Source organism: Pipra filicauda, unplaced genomic scaffold (genome assembly GCF_003945595.2).
Source record: "Pipra filicauda isolate LSUMZ 115617 unplaced genomic scaffold, ASM394559v2 scaffold238_size1193820_pilon, whole genome shotgun sequence".
In the NCBI taxonomy this organism is placed as follows: domain Eukaryota; kingdom Metazoa; phylum Chordata; class Aves; order Passeriformes; family Pipridae; genus Pipra; species Pipra filicauda.
In genome coordinates this window covers 953,886-970,851 of record NW_024104352.1, presented here as the reverse complement: position 1 = coordinate 970,851, position 16,966 = coordinate 953,886, and the positions used below count along the sequence as shown (strand labels likewise).

The 16,966-nt window shown below is 38.1% G+C and overlaps 1 protein-coding gene across 1 annotated transcript in view; it reads left to right on the top strand.

The window, feature by feature from the left end:
• Positions 1-16,966, top strand: part of TMC3 (transmembrane channel like 3) — a 53,396-nt gene that overhangs the window by 5,425 nt on the left and 31,005 nt on the right. Inside the window, exons 3-6 of the mRNA XM_027746211.2 lie at positions 102-315; positions 1,060-1,187; positions 13,868-13,926; positions 15,058-15,167. The gene's annotated coding sequence lies outside the window, so the exon portion shown is untranslated. The remainder of the gene's footprint in view (positions 1-101; positions 316-1,059; positions 1,188-13,867; positions 13,927-15,057; positions 15,168-16,966) is intronic.

Below are 16,966 nucleotides of genomic sequence, written 5' to 3'. Positions count from 1 at the left end.
CAGCTTTAAAGCTTTCAACATTTACTCTGATCAGAAACAGGAGCTTAGTCAGAAATTAGCCTTTCCTATTTAAAAAACCATTTTTTTTTCTCCCCTGGCAGGAGCTGTAGGCTTGATCTGAAGTCCACAGAAGCAAAAGGATAAACCCTTATCAGCTCTGGCCCAGCCCTTCACTCAGCACGTTCCCTGGCCAGTAGAGTCACTTAGGCTGAAAGAGGCATACTATTACAAGATCTTCAAGGGACAAAGACTAATTAAGGATAATCTTGTAAAAAATGTTACCTTTTTTGGACACATTTAACATGGGAAATACTGGTAAGTGGTAATTGTACAATTTCTTACTTTTGGGAGGCTTTCCAATGCTAGTAAACCAAATTTAGTTTATGTGTCTGTATATCTAGACAGACATATGTAATTTCATATTAGATATATCTCTTACACTCAGATAGCTGCAGACTGTATGAATTAGTTCATTCATCATTTCCAGGCTGCCACCTCTGGGATGGAAGGCAGCAGCTGGCAGGGAGCAGACAGCAGTGCTGCACAGCAATGTCAGTCAGAAACTCTGCATCCAGTTTGCATCGTACGGTGGTTCCATGCCAGGGGAAACTAGAAACCTCTTCGTTATAAAAACGCATGTTTGTTTTCTCAAATCATCTTAAAGTCATATTTTTTGCTGATCACCATTGAAAAAAATTCTAATAAAATGTTCACCCTTAAGGAACATGATATATCCAAAGTATTCTAAATGTCGGTAAATCTTATAACACTAAATTTACTGCAAAATAAGGTTATGAATTCATTTTCATGGTCCTGGCTTTTCTAGAATGCGACTGTTTGCTTACGTTTTAAGCAACTAATATTCTGCAAACTGAGAGTTGTGCTACTGCAAATAAACATTCTCTACTGACCAAACTATTTGTTGATAATTTTAGATGGGAATTGTTGAGAGACTGATGGGCAGATTAACACTAAAGACCTCTCTAGCAAGAGGTTTAACAACACATTAAGCAACAAAAGGGATATTTATAGCACGTTCCTGGAATATTCGTTTTCCAGCTCTCTATTGCCACCTTGAGTCTCTGACTGCCTTCAACAGAAAAAAAAAATGGGGCGTAACACAGAGAGAGACAAAGGGAAAATGGATTTCCAGTCCTGATGACCAGAGCCCTCTCCAGTCATCAGATGTAAGTCATCAAGCATAAGAAAACCAACATTATTTGCTTTGAGGTTATACACGTTGTGACACACTAGAGCAAGAGTTGAAGTGAAGCACCAGGGCAGTGTGATGTTGGTGCAAATTTGTTGTAAGGGGTTGCAGAATGAGGTTCTTGGAAAGCAGCTGAGCTTGGGGACAACGGGGAATTCTTAGATACGTGCATCACACACGCACCTCTGGCAGTGGCTCTCAGAGGAGCTAGTCAGAGTTAACAGTGTCTTTGCAGGGGAATAGAATTGTGAAAGGACTATTCTTCCTCTTATGCAGATACTTTGATACCATTCTTTTTGTCCTATTATTGCACTTTGTCCTATAATTGCCCTTCACAAATTTTTTACTTTCCTCTGAAAGCCAGTAAGACAGGAACTGCAATACCTGATCTGTCCAATCTCATACTAACTACAGACTAAAGAAAAACTATGGATTTCCAAGTCCCTTGGGATAGGTGGCATAAAAATTAGAAACCTGAGGCCTTTCCTGTGTGGACAGTTCTCTGACACCTCCTGCTTTCTACCTTGTAATGTTCAGACTTCTTTTTATAGGTTTATAACTTTTCGGAGTCTTTTATTATTATTATTCCCTATTCTCTCCCACTGCCTTATTTCACACTTGGTGACAGTGTTTTCAGGCAGTATTCAGAACTCAGTATTTTATGAGTAATGAGTGTCCCAGGCAGCAGGAATACAATTGTGAGATCATTGTTACTAATTGAATACTTGGTGGGGGATCTCTTTCCCTCCACTGAGTGCTTGACATGTACTAAAAATAAATTGCTAAAACTTGATTCTAATGAAATCTACTGTCCATAGCCCATTTTAGACTCTTGAGTGTATTTGGGCATCGTATTAGCAATCCCAAGTACTTTCCTCTTCCAAAGATAGGATACTTTTTTAAGGTGCTATTTACACTCTTTTCTAGTAAATCTCACAGTCATAGACACTAAGACAGTTTAAACTGCGCTAGCTGGATTTTTCACCCTACTTTTTGCTGCTGCTCTACTGCAGCAAATATTGGTCTTCTCTCTTGGCTTGTTGACCTGTGAGTTTCTTCAGCATGTGCCAAGCTGGTAACCAGCTTCCAGACCCTCCTGCCTGGTGCAGGGAATATGCTGGGGTGAGATAAAGAGGTGCCATTCCTTAATGCCCCAATGCAAGTAAAACTATGAAGGTGTCAGGCCTCTAGACTGTTACTCCACAGAATAGCTGGGACAAAGGGAAATTGTGTGTTTTATTCCTGCCGCAGCTGAAAAAATAGGTATCTCCATAGTCCTTTGTACAAAATGGTTTTGTACTCATTTCAGTACTTCCATTGCCTTCCTGGGATTTGGGTGATTCTTCAGATACTGGCTATGTATCAACCTTAGCATTTCTTTGAAAGAATGGCCTAATTTATTGGATTCTGCCTTCTGTCCTCTGCTGGCAATGGCCTTCCAGAGAGGTACTTTGGCACACCCGTCCTGGGCTCTCAGAATTCATACAGCTGATTATTTTTAATAGCATTCTTGGAATGAACTCTGGATGGTGTGTTTTTATTTATATTGATGTCATCACACTGCTGCAGTTCTGCCTTCAATACTCCTTTTTATGTATTTCCTGCAAGTGCCACATTAAATGATCATGGGATTCTTGGAAAAGCAACGGGAAATTATATAATGGTGCCCGCAAGTCTGTGTATTGACTTTTCCACAGACTTGCTGGTCTCTGAGCCTAAAAATTGTTGGTAAAACAAAGATATTTGATCTTATTTTCTGTTCTTCATTCTTGTTAGTGTCCAAGATGCCCTGGTCTTTTGCTGTTTTGCTGTGCAAAAAAAAAAAAAAAAGAAGATAAAAAACTAATTATAGAGATTATTGTGGTTTTGATTATAAGGATAGTTGTTTAATTTAGTTGCTTTACATTCCTAAGTAACTACTAACAGGATTTCATATGGACACACTGTGTTATCTTCAAGTAAGCTACAGTTTGCATTGAGATGAGCAGAAATGTCAGTATAGAATCATAATTCTGGTACAAAACTTGTGGGACATGGGATAAGTAATTGTGTTTCAAATCTACCTCAGTACATTTAAACCATAAAGCATAAACTACAAAAATGGAGGAAAGCTACAAGGAAAACTGTTGTCTGTGGCATTGTTCTTCAGTAACCTTACAGAGATCATGATCTGTGGAGGGCAAGGCAAAGATTTTTGTGGAAAATTATGGAAAATCCTCTGATGCCAATGTCACAGAGTAGCTGCAAGACCTGTGCTTTTGGCCCTATCTAAGGGGATCTCAAAGTGCTTCTTGGAGTATTTTGGATATTTATAGCTGAGAATTCAAAATCTTTATCTCTCTGTAGGCCCAAAAATAGCTTTGCTTTTGAAGATATGATGACTCTTTCTGGTTTATTGTGGTGATTTAACCAAAAACTTTTCTCTCTTATGGGTCTAGCTTTCATCTGAGGGATCCAGGGATATTCCCTAGATGCTAGAAATAAATGACCTATTACATTGTTTGAAGCCTTCCAGCCTCATCTGGATAATTTCTTCAGTAAATTTCCTTCTTGTCTGGGATAGTTGATCCATTGCTCAGGCCAAGCCAGGTTTTCACCAGATTTCTTTAAAAGTCTCATTACTGGACAAGTCCCAATATGTCCTTGTCTAGCACAGTGTCAGGGTGGTGACACTGCCTGGCAAAGGACTGTCTCCTCACTTGTGCCATGCTGCAACACCAGCTTACCAGGAGCCCTTGGTGATGCTCCTGCCTTGTGCAATCCCATATATGCTACTGCAGAAGGTACAAATGCAGTCTTAAACTGATAGTCACAAATCCAAGGAGAGGAAAAGAGCAGTCTGCTTGCTCTGAAACCTGCAGTCACAGAATCACAGAGTCAACCAGGTTGGAAAAGACCTCTGAGGTCATCGAGTCCAACCTATGGCCCAACATCACCTTGTCAACTAGACCATGACACTAAGTGCCACAACCAGTCTTTCCTTAAACACCCTCAGGGATGGTGACTTCACCGCCTCCCTGGGCAGTCCATTCCAATGTCCAGTCATTCCTTCTGTGAAGAACTTCTTCTTGATGTCCACCCTAAACCTCCCCTGGCACAGCTTAAGACTGTATCTTCTTGTCTCAGGCTAGTTGCCTGAGAGAAGGGACTGACCCCCATCAGGCTTTCAGGGAGTTGTAGAGAGTGATGAGGTCTTCCCTGAGCCTCCTCCTCTCCAGGCTAAACAACCCCAGCTCCCTCAGCTGCTCCTCTTAGGACTTGTGCTCCAGTCCCTTCACCAGCCTCATTGCTCTTCTCTGGACACACTCTTCCACCTCAATGTCCTTCCTGAACTGAGAGGCCCTCTGTAGAGCCCTCCTGCCTTCCAGCACTCCCCCTCAACTTGGTGTCACCTGCAAATTTGCTGATGGTAGACTCCATCCCCTCATCCAGATCATCAATAAAGACATTAGACAGGACTGGGCCCAACACTGATCCCTGAGGAATGCCACTAGTGAATGAAGCCTTTCACTGTGTTAAAATAACTCTGGTACCAAGAACGGTCTAATCTTACCAGGGTGAGGTCAAAAAGTGCTGTTTTACCCTGAAGCAGAATACTTGACTCAAGCAGTAGATGAAATTAATCTCTCCTGACCTCTCCATTGCAACTGCTGGATGGCTTCCAAGGCTCAAGCAGGCCTGTGTAGCATTAGCTTGAGTACTTCAGGATTCCTGTGGTCTGAAAAAGGACATATCCTATAAATGCTGCTTCAGTTCTTCATTCAGAGTGCTGGCAGCTCTGCAGCAAGCAGAGGACAGGACACAGTGGCAGATCTTGGCGGTTGCATTTACTGAGCCTTTCCATAGGGCTCAAACCAATTGCAGCTGCTCTGGTTATAGTTCATCAGTCCCAGTTTTTACCCTCTAGAACAAAGATGCTGACAGTTGTCCTAAATCATTAAGCACTTATATGATAATTAAAAAAAAAATAAATTCCCAAAGACACTTGAGGTGTGACTACTGGGAACTTTTTAACTCCACAGGCACGAGATTCTCACACCCACTGTCCTGAGTTTCCTACTTTGCAATTATTGAAATCAGATATGGATTTGTATATTCTGAATGAGCACAGCCCCTCTTCAGCATTTATTTTGTTAAGATAGACAATATGCAGCCCAAATTCTGGGCTCAATGTAGTAATATAGTGAACCGAAAGTTTACTGAAAAATCATTAAATTTTTCCCCTCCAGCATAGAACCACTGTACATGAACTATTTGCTTTCTACTGCTTGAATGTTTAGACTGTTTGGAGAAACTGCAAGTGAAAACAAAAACTACTGGAAAACTCTAGAGTATTTCCTGAAAAAATTCCTCTTTAGTTGTTCACTTAAATCTTTTCCCAAAGTAGACTTTCGTAGCCATGTTATATACTATCAAAAAGGTTTGATTCAAATGATATGTGTTTTGTTGTGATTGAGAATGAAGAAAAATTAAGCTGCTTTCCATTGTAAATACTTACATGTTGGGTGTGCAAAAATTTGCCTTGAGGTAAGTGTTTACAGTGCAAACACTGACCGTTTTTTAAGTAGCCATAATATTCTGAATTCTGTTGCTAAAGCTTAGTTACTCTTTCTTCTTTGTTTTCTGACAGATTGTATGATGAAACCTCAGGTAGTACACTTTCAGAGCACGAACCATCATCCCATTTTATTGCTTTAATCAGTGTGAAAGGAATGATTTCATTCACTATCCAATTACCTTCCTGAGTATGCTCATTTTAATAGGCTCAGTATTTCTCTAATTTATCTGCTAATCATTAGAAACACATTTGGCCTCAGCTCAGAGACTGCTGTGTCCTAGGTTTCAAGCTGGGATTAACACAGTTCTAAGACATCCAAAACAAGTCTGTGTAATGGAATTAGAGTATTTTGCACACACTCAGGTGACAACAAGTAGGGCTGATGGTTTGCGCTCTGAGGGCTGTGTTTGCTCATCTCCACAGGCACCCACAAAGGTCAGGATTTTCACCGGTTGATACAACTTCCTTAGCAGGGTTTAATTACTGGAAAAAGAAGTGCCTACAGTGACAGAAAAGTCAGTTTATCATGTAATTAAATTGGCCTCGCAGGGTTTTAAAGAGGTGTTTTTGAACTGGATGAATATTTGTGTGTTCTTTGCTTTTAGGGACTGTGCTGTAAATGGATCCGTGTATCTTCTGTGGAATGAAACATGTTTTTCAGAAAAGTTTACCACTTGTTAGGAGTCAGGCAAGGGTGAGATTAACTTGCAGCATTATCACAAACTTGTTCAGCACAAATCTGCAAATTGAATTTATAAACCAGGGATTAGTTTTGCTAGGATGCTTTCCCCACACCAAATTAAATGTCTTAAAAACATTGCTCATCTTGCTTATCTAGCTGCAAATACTCAGTATTTATTTATGGAATTATGGATATTATTGATTTCTACATTATCTTTAGAACTAAATTTTTATTAGAAATAAGCCAAGCCTGAGCTGTGAAATTAAAGGGATTTTTTTTTTTTAGATGTCTAAAGTTTGGTCAGGTCCTAATTTGGACCTGCCATGAAGATAGTACCAAGAAAAAGTTTTCTAATAAGTCTCAGAGGATACTGCTAAATAAGAACTTATCTCAAAAGTAATCTGTTTTAAAGTATGATTAGGTGATTTCATAAAACCTTGAGTCTTTATTTCCCTGCAAATGGCAGCTCTTGGACATGATATAATGTTCTGTTTCCTGTTGGCTATAATTAGACCAAGAAAACCAAGATTCCCATACCTCCCTGGAAATAGGCTTATTCCCAAAAAGAAAAACTGACAACAAGAGCTATTAATGTCCCCAAAAGCAAACTCCTACTCTGCAAGATAAATAAAAATAGTTCAGTTTTCTGCTGTGAGTAGAGTTAGATAGCTTGTATAATATCTGGAGTCTAGAGAAAAGATAAAGAAAAAACTAAAAGTCATCCTATAGACAATATAATACTTTGTGGCAGCTACAATATTTAGCAAAGTACATATAGAAAAAACAGTATTGATATCCCTCCAGAACACCTATGAGAGAAATTATATTATATATTATATTATATTTATATATTTATGTGTTATGTTAATTGTATATATTATTTATATATTATATAATATATTATATTAATATTATTATATTATATATTATATATAATTTTAACAGAAGTCCTTTAATTGAGATAAAATGTCTGTTTTGATCCTCTCTTGGAGAACCACATTTTCATGTTCCAGGATGACACACTTGTTGCTTTTAGCTTTTTATGTTTCTAGTTCTGCAGTGAGAGTTGATTGACAAACAGCAAATGTCATATGCCTCCTCCTCACCCTGCAACCAGAAGGTTGGGGTTAAAAGTCAGAGGGAAAAATGGGAGAGGAATAAATGAGAGCACAAGAAATTTGGCAGCATCAGAAATCTGTACGTACAGTGCTGAATGACGCATTAAGGCAAACCACCTTAATTATAAATTATATGTGGTAAATTACAAGATAAAAGTGTTTTAGAAACTAAATTCATCCCATATTGGTATGTTGCATTATCCTGAAGTGACCCTGGGCAGCCAAATGTTCTTGCAGTCTGTCCTTGGCTCCTTTTGCATTATACAGGTTCCTAAGCCAAATTTGCAAAGTTAAACATCTGAGCTGTAAATAAAGATTCCCAAAGCCTACTGTGCTTTCCTTTTTCTAAGGGAACCTTCATAGTGTGGCCTCAATTCAACTAAGTACTTAATATGTACTTAAATCCCACTTAAATCAATGGGATTTAAACATTTGCCTAAATGCTTTGCTAAATTATGGCCTATTAAACTGTCTATGTTGGAGATCAAACTGTAATTTATATTGCTGTGATTTCTTCTTCTGGTATTATATATGGGACACCAAACTACATTTCACTATAGTCTTGCCTGACTAAAGCTGGAACTGTTTAAAGTGTGCAAGACCTGTACTCCTCATGTGCAAGAAATAGGTTTCATTTATTTTGGTCATCAGCTACTGTAAACTTCTGTTCCTGATAAAGTGAAGTAAAATTAGCCCAGTTAAGAGACAGAATGTTTTTCACACACCATCATTTTGAAGATGAGTCACATGAAGTTTTCCTTTTTCAGTAATAATTGCAAGCCCTGGTAAATGTGGGAACATACAGTTTTTTACAGAATGTAGACACATGAAAATATTTGAGGAGGAAGAGAGAAGATTTTTATTCTTTGGCTGATTTGTTGGCAATCTCCTCTTTGCTATTTTTTTTCACAAATGCAACTAGGATTGACAAGAAAAACAGCCTTTTGTAGCTGAGGAGGCAGCAAGAAAAGAAGTTGCCAAAAGAGCCGTCAAGGCTCTCCAAGTAATTTGATGTGTAGGGAAAATATGTTGAAAATATTGCAGCTGTATATACTATAAATTTTTTATAAGAGGGTCAGATGTCCCGCTATGCCTGGGATGCCCAAAGAGATTACTCTGGCCTTATCACTAGTTTTTCTGGAGAGAGTGAGGATGAATGGTGGGAAAGTGAGGACACTTCTTGACTTGTCTTGTAATGCAAGCGCTCTGCTTGTAGTGGAAATCAGCCAAAAACACAGCTCATATGCCAAGAAAGCCCAAATGAAGAGATGAGTGGAAAATACCAGATGCTTAAATTTGTCTTGAATTTTCTCAAAGCTGCTAATACTGGTTTTCTGCTTAATTAGCCAGATAAAGGATGGACTATGTTTCTCTTTCATGTTCCAGGTACTTTTTGGAATGTATGACAATGAGTTAGCCACCTCCACCTCTGCTGTCCATGTCAGAGGAAGAGATAGCTGCTGGTTTCTTAAACAGCATTAAGAGATAATAGTTGCTGTAGAGCCCATCTCATATCCCTCACTCACAACACCACCAGCCTACCAGAATTGCCCCAAGGTTGGGATTCCTGAGACACCTTTCTGTGTGGAAGTTACTTTACATTTCTATCCTAGGAGGGAATTACTCCCAATACGTGCGTTTTCCCAGCCAGGCAACATTTATTTTCAGTCAAAGTGTTGTCTTTTGTTCACAGCTTAGTTTTCTTTTAAGCAGCTAAGCTTTTCCCAAGAGATCTTGGTATTTTGTCTATAACCTCTGGGGTATGGATGTACAAATAAGTCTATCCCTCTTGGGCATCAGGTAACCTTTCCACAAGGGATGTTTTTTCATAGGCATCTCTAAGTGTTCTTCAGCACTTTTGTGCCTCCTGGAAGGTGAGAATGAGTCAAACATGCATTGAGGTTGTTTAAAAGTACAAAATCATGAGACCACACAGATGGGCAATTGAATTTAAGTAAAGAAAAGGTGAGCCTCTCCACTGAGTAAAAACTGTATGATACCAATCAACTGTAAAATCTTCAGAGTACAAAAGCAGATTCTGGAGAGGAGTAGATGGGATAAACATCATCATTGATATTTTTAGTTTACTTTGTGTCACTTGTTTGCTACATAATTAGAAACCCTACAGCACTTGATTAGTCTACTGAGTACATCTGATATGGCCTTTTCTGACAGCAGATATAAGTGGTCTGAATGCATGCAATTTTACAATAATTTTAATATTTCATTGATTTTCATAATTGTATAATACATGTATTAATATCTATGTAGCACTTACAGAAAAATTACATACATGCAGCATAGGTTGTGGTTTTAAAACAAATGGATATAAAGGTAATGTTTATATTCAGAATAGAGTTTCATAATTATTTAAACGAGCATGTAAAATTAATGTGTCACCATTTGGAAAAAATCCTACTTCAGAATGCAAAACCTTAAAAAAAAGTTCATTTCTGATTGAAAATATTTGTTATGTATTAAAATCTCTCTCTCTCTCTCTCTCTCTCTCTATAGATATATACTGTAGATAGGTAGATAGATATAATTAAAGTGTTTCTTAGCAGGACTTTTTAGCTTCTACAGTGAACCATTACAGGACTTCTGTGAAAGGGAAAAAATAGTAATTTATTGAGCAAGGGATGTAACTCTTTTCTCATACTTCATCTGATGATAGAAGTTCTTCATCTTTCTTTGTTCATTGAGGACTCTTTCTTTTAAAGCTTCCTTTGTTCCCAAGCCTAGATAAAAATTATCATTATTTTTGAAAATCTTAGAATGTTGCAGTGCACTTTGTTTCACCTCAAAGGCTGATTTGTGAATTGTACATGAAAGTGTTACATGTTTTCATGTTCTTATTTTTAACATTTAGAGTTTCCCCAAATATTTATAACTACCCACTCTTTTCTCACAACTAAGAAGTATAGATATAAAAAAAACACCATCCCTTTTCACACTATCACATATTGAATTAAATTAGAAGGGAAAATGGAAGAGAAATTAAATTGCAATTATGTTACTTTCTTCAAGTGATCATAATTTAATTTCTAATAAAATATTAATAAAATATTAACTTTTCTTGGAGAGAAACTCCTTTAATGGAACAGTTTCCCAGGGAAACAGAAGCAAAGAGATTAACTGTCATTTCTGCTTCAGTAATGAGATCTTTCTAAAATAAATAGTTTGGCTTGGTTTAGCATTTGTCTCTCATGTATTTAGGCACAGATCTAGAACATCGGCCTATACATGGTATGTTGTAGACCTTGTTTTGGGGTCTCTTAACTCTCCTTCTTCATTCTCACACTTGTTAGAGTGAGTACAAGCAGCATACAAGAGAATCTCCTTCAGATTCTATAATGAGAAATAGGGAAAAAATCATATACATGTCTAATTTTAGTGACACAATGTCTGAAAGTATTTAAAAAAAAAAAAAAGAAAAATATGTCCATATGCAAGTTCTCATGAAAAGGTTCACAGTTCCTAAATTAGATAATTTTAATGTACTCCTATGGTTGTTTTTCAGTTAGAAAATTGAACTCCAGAAATGTCCCCCTGGCTAAATGAGGCTTTTGCAATGTTGAAATTAATCAATCAGCTCTTCAATAAGAGCCAAGCCTCAAATCCACAAGCATGAAACAACAGCTAGTAATGACTATATAAATTGATTTCAGAAGGTTAAATGTGCACATTCAGGGCTTAGAACAAAGTCTTCATGGCCTTATCCAAATGGGATATCCGTGTGATTTACATTACTTTGCATACACTGTAATAATGAAAATTAAGGGACTGGGTTTAGATGAGGCCATGAAGTTTGATTCATAGTTGAAATTTAGAGTAGGACTTTTTTTTTCCTGATGAACAAGGTCCATGGAAATCTGACACTGAATCATTTTGTTCCCTCCTGTGGCAGAAAAAAGGATGTAAAAAACCCAAAGGTACTAAATATATGTGTGAGGGTAGATATTTTTATTTGGTTGACGGTTGGGCACATTTACAGGATGAAATACGATTTTTTCGTTAGACCTAGATGAAAATTAAAGTTGGCAATGGCAGCAGTAGCTGGCTTCCATGCTGAGGTTGTGGCTGAGGTTGGCATCAATACTTTGACTAAACTTTAGAAGAATCAGTCTGAAAAATGGGTGCATAATAAGAAAGGGATGTAAATCTCTAAGTAATCACATCTGAAGCCTGACTGGGTAGAAACAGGTAGGCTTTGATTTACTGTTTAGCCAGAAGTTTGCTCCAACATAGGCATACTTAATTCATTTGAACAAGTGTAACAGTTCTGAATGGCAGAGAAATCTGATAGAGAGCCAGGTTTCAATCAAGAGTGGGATACAGATGGATTTTGGAGAAGTCTTATGTAGGTTTTCTCTGTAGGACTTTCCAAACTAAGGCTGTTGTTAGATATAGACTGAAAAAGGGATTCTGAGCTTTGTGACATTTAATATTTGTTACAGAAGAGGTTCTCAGGCTAAAATCAATGTTATGTCCTTCAGACCTCAGAAAATTACAGTTATGAAAAGAGCACGTAGATCTCCCTGGACTAAAGTTTTTGTGTAACCCATGCTAAAACTGTTTCAGATGGATGAAGTAGAACTTGGATTTCAGCTGTTCACATTCAGGCAGAGTGAGTAGAAGTCCTTGGCTTAGATTGTTTTTTAGGGTGGTGTTGATCTTCCTTGTCAGGACGAGGTTTCCAGCTTGTGTTCAGAATTATGTTCCTTGGCTGAATTAGAGCTTAAAATCTGCAGCTGGTGTCAAGCTAGGACATGGAATGGGCAATAATGAAAAAAATCCAAAATTAAAAGGAATAAGTGCTGAGGTGACCAGGCACTGTGAACAGCAAATGACAGCCAAACATGGGACAGATGAAGGGTTTGATAAACAGTGTAATTAACACAAAAAGCCTAATTGCAGAAATGTAGTGACTTCATAAGATTTTCAAAAAAAAAGATTTATTTTGAAAAAGCAGTAAGAAAAAAATAATCTGATACTGATGATTTGAATCATGTGCAGTATATAACCAAAAACTGAATGAGAAGAAAAAATGCAAAACCAGAAACAGGAAGAAAAAAAAAGGGGGGGTTGTTTAATTTCTTTTCTTCTACTTTTTTTTTTTTTTTAATCCTTTTAAATAAGGTTTTGGCAAATGTCACAAGGATTTGCATTTTTTGATAGAAGTAACTTTTCGGAGTGGCCATGTGCATTTGAGATACTTTGAGCCCTTTGCCTGAGACTCCTCCTGTTCAGCGGTGATGCCGCAGTCTCTGCAGCCACCTCGCGGGGACTCTGTGCGTGGTCACTGAGGCAGAGCCAGACAGGGACACACAGCTGTTCAGCAGCACAGAGCCTTGCTGGTAAAGTCGAATCTCCAGGCTTTACTTCCTTGTCACAATGAACTTTTACTGGGGCAGAGTAAGCAGAGTCCTACAGCATGTCAGTGAGTCGTGACTGTCAATAGTGGCAGGAAATTTCTCATTTACATTCAAATCCTGGGCTTCCCCCCCCCCCCCCCCCAATCACCATAGATTTACTATCGGAGTAAGAATGAAGAACCTGAGGCCCTGGCTGCAAAACAAGTGAAGGTGCCTTTCATGCTGAAGCTACATCTATGGTGTTAAGGCAGAGCATATGACTTCCCAGAGGAACCCTGGGAGGGTTGGTCGTGTTTGACAGCAGTGCCAATAGGCTGCAAGGCTGAACAGTCTATTTCTGTTTCCTGCTCCTGTCAACTTAGATGCCTTCTGTTTTCCTGTTCTCTCTGATTATATACCCTTTCTGTTCCCATCCTGCCGACTTAACCAGCCAAATTGGACTTGGGGATGGTATTTCCTTTTTCATAACTGTTTTACTGTCTGCCTCTCTATGTCTTGGCAGTTTTTTTCTCTGCAAATCAGTGAAAGAAAGGATGCTCACTTCTCTGGAAAGAACAATGACTTTCCTGAGAGTTTTGTGTTTTCAGCTTACAGGAAGGCAGAGAAACAGAAGGAAGATTCCCTCAGAAACTGATTTGTCCTGACAGGATCAAGTGATGCAGGTACAGGCCATTCACTTCATGAATTCTTCTCTAAGGACTCCTAATGCCTTTTGACTACACTTATCTCTGTGTCCCACTACCAGCAGTCAGGGACCTTTTGCCTACCACCTTTTGCCACAGCAGGTGTGGTTACATATTCCAGATGAAAGTTCCCTTTCTGCTTCTAGGAATTTGCTGGCAGTTTGGGACAGAAAGGTATCAGAGGTTGTTAACCCAGCCAGGTAGAAATATGTACATGACACTGAATGTAATTTTCTTTTAGTTCCTTAGGGAGAGTTCCTGCAGATCCCTAGCAAGCTGGCCCACCACTGCCATCTCCAGGTGAGCTGGCCATGTTTAACCATCCACTTGACAACGGGAGGATTCCAGTCCTCAGTTTTGTCTCCTAGTGACCTTGTTTCCTTGGTATGGTGATCAGAGTGGAAATGTTTTCTTGCTGATGATTTGTGCCTTTTTTTCTAAATATACTCCTGGTTTATCATGAGCAAATTCCTGAACTGGAAGCCAGGATTATCTGTGCACCATTCTGGGAGGTCATGGCAAAAGGCTTCCATGAGCTCATGTTCAAAGCTTTGTGAAGAACTGAGTAGCTGGAGAAGCCATAGCCTCTGTTTCCTCCTCAGGTTTCTCTGGCTTTGGTCCACCCCTGAAGGTAGCTCTGTCAACTGTGCTTCAGAAACGCATACACAGAAAAGGTTTTTAAAAAGAGAACTTGCTGCTTGATCAGGGAATTGCAGTTTGTTCTAGCACTCAAATGCTCAGAGACTATTACCCCCAACAGATTATCTTGCAATGAAAAGGTTTAAACAGCCAAACCACCTACGTTTGTGTAAAAAAGCAACATAAATTGATCAGGCAGTTGTCAACCGGATCGGAGATGTGGGATGAAATATGAGAGCTAAATCGAAGTGTAATTACCAAGAGTGTAATAATTATTGATGTGGCAATCCAGGTTTTCAAAGATGTTTGTTACTAAAAGAAAATCTTCAGATATTTCAACATCTCCCCTGTAACTTCTGTTCCTAGGAATCTCTCAAGAATTTGCCCTAACTTGATAATTTGTCTTTATTTGTCGCTCATGTTACTTGCCGAAACATCGATGGCTCATAAGCTACAAGTGAAACTCATTGCTAAATGATCTTTTATGTATTCTGAGATCTGGACATTTAGGCAACATGCTGTTTTTCACACCAGTGTCCCAGAGGAATTCCTTTCAGACTGGTTGGGATATGGGATGAGTCGGAGCACCCTGAGTTAACTGATTCCCAGCATCAGGTCTGATGCAACCTGTTCCCCTCCAATTCTTTCTGTTGCCGTCTGGTAGCTACATTGCTACATTTCCCACTTTTGTAAAGTTGTATCTTGCAAACACTTCCCTTAGTCAGGAGACAAACACTTCAGGCATTGCTTTTATGCCTTGCTTTTTCTTTTCGTTATGGAATTTCCTGCAAGGTGCTGCACTGGCCACAGTGAGAACATGACCATGAGGAATGGGTGCATGAGAATTTTCACCTTCTAAAATGGAGATTTGTGATCCAGTGACTTCAACCTTTCCCTTTCAGGTATTTTTGGTTTCTAATTATCTACAGCAATTCACATTAATGTTAAATGCTCCAGGAAATTAGTGCATGTCATCTCAAATGATAGAATCTTGTTTAGCTGCGCTCATATCAGATTCCAGTTGTTTTGTCTCTGTGTATGTCTGTGGATTTATTCTCCTGGCTTTTTTTTCTCAGAAAAGTGCAGGTTCCTAATCTCATTGATCTGATTTCTTCATCTTAGGTCATGTTACAAATTCCAAATCAGGTTACAAGAAAATCATATTAGTTTCTTATGCTTAAACAGAACAGCTTACATGTCTGGACCTGATATTTAAAAAATTATGTTTTACAGAATTTTTCTACTTTAGGTATGCAGGAGGAGCAAAACACTCAGTATTGAATGCATTTCCCCCTTAATTTTGTTTAAAGGAGACTTTCCATAATAAGTAAACAGAGATTACTTTCTCAGTAAATCTGAGAAAGTGGTTTTCAGAAGAATACTCTGGTATTTGAAATTCTGCTTCTGTTTCAACTGTAAGTTTCATTTACCTTCTTCAAAAATTCCTATGAACATGACAGATCACTTGGTCTGCACTCCAAGCTTGTCTTATGTTCTGGCATTTGCAATATATTGTGTTTATTATTCATCATTACGAGAAGAAAGAAATCAGTTCTACAACAAATAGATAATGGAGTCATATTTCTAGGAAACACATTACTCATTGGAATCAGATCTCTCTTTTGCATCAAAAACATTATATTACTTGTGAGAACTTCACCTTTCTGCAGAAGATGTTATTTCTCTAAGTGTATTTATTTATTTTAGCTCAGAGGGTGTGGGACCAGACTTTGAAGAAAGCTGTATTGCATTCACACATTTTCAGCTTCTCTGTGTTGGCCAATGAATTGGAGTCCCCATCCTATAAACAACATTTCCAAGGTCTTTATGGTTGGAATCCTTGGTTGCACTAGAGCATTTTCAAAACCCTTCACAAGCACTGGAAAAACTACAGAAAACTTTTAGTAGGCTAAGAACGGGAGCCTAAATATCCCTCCATTTAGGTTTCCTGTTGATAAACGTTAATAACAGTAATACAAATTCTTTATTCGTCTACAGATGTTAGGTGTTTAATGTGGCACTGAATATTTTTGTTATACTGAAGAAGTAGTGCTTAAAAAGTTCACTGAAGATTGAAGCAAAAAGTTTAAAGTAAAAACCATTCCATTCTTCTGATATTAAACGCAAATTAAAAAAGCCCAACCCTAAATGAAAAAGTGATGCACCTCGTATATCTCAGAGAAGAGGAAAGAAGGATAACAAAAGCATCTTGTGTATCACTTAGTTTTTCTTTTTTTTTTCCCCTATTAATTTCTCACTTCTTAACAAATCAAAAGAATGGTCTCCGAATTTTAAATGCTGATCTGGACTTTAAATGAGGATTTAATTTTTTCTTGACTTCCACATTAGTTTCCTATGACTTTAGTGTTCCTGGGCCTCTCAGCTTCCCAGCCCCATCCTGTGCTCTGCAATTACCCAAATACATGTGACTGTATCTGGAGTGTTTTTTTTGGTTTTGTTTTTGGTTTTGTTTGTTTGTTTTTTGTTTTTGTTTTGTTTTGTTTTGCTTTTTGTTTTGGTTTGGTTTTGGGGTTTTTTTGTTTGTTTTTGTTTTGTTTTGTTTTTTTATCTGCAGACATCTTCTTTCAATGTTTTGTTTGCTTTTCCAAGAGTTAATCTAAGTTTTATTAAGGTAAAACACATTTACCCAAGGAACCTGTTAGCTCTGACGGTGAGCAATGTACAAGGGAGCAGCTTGGCC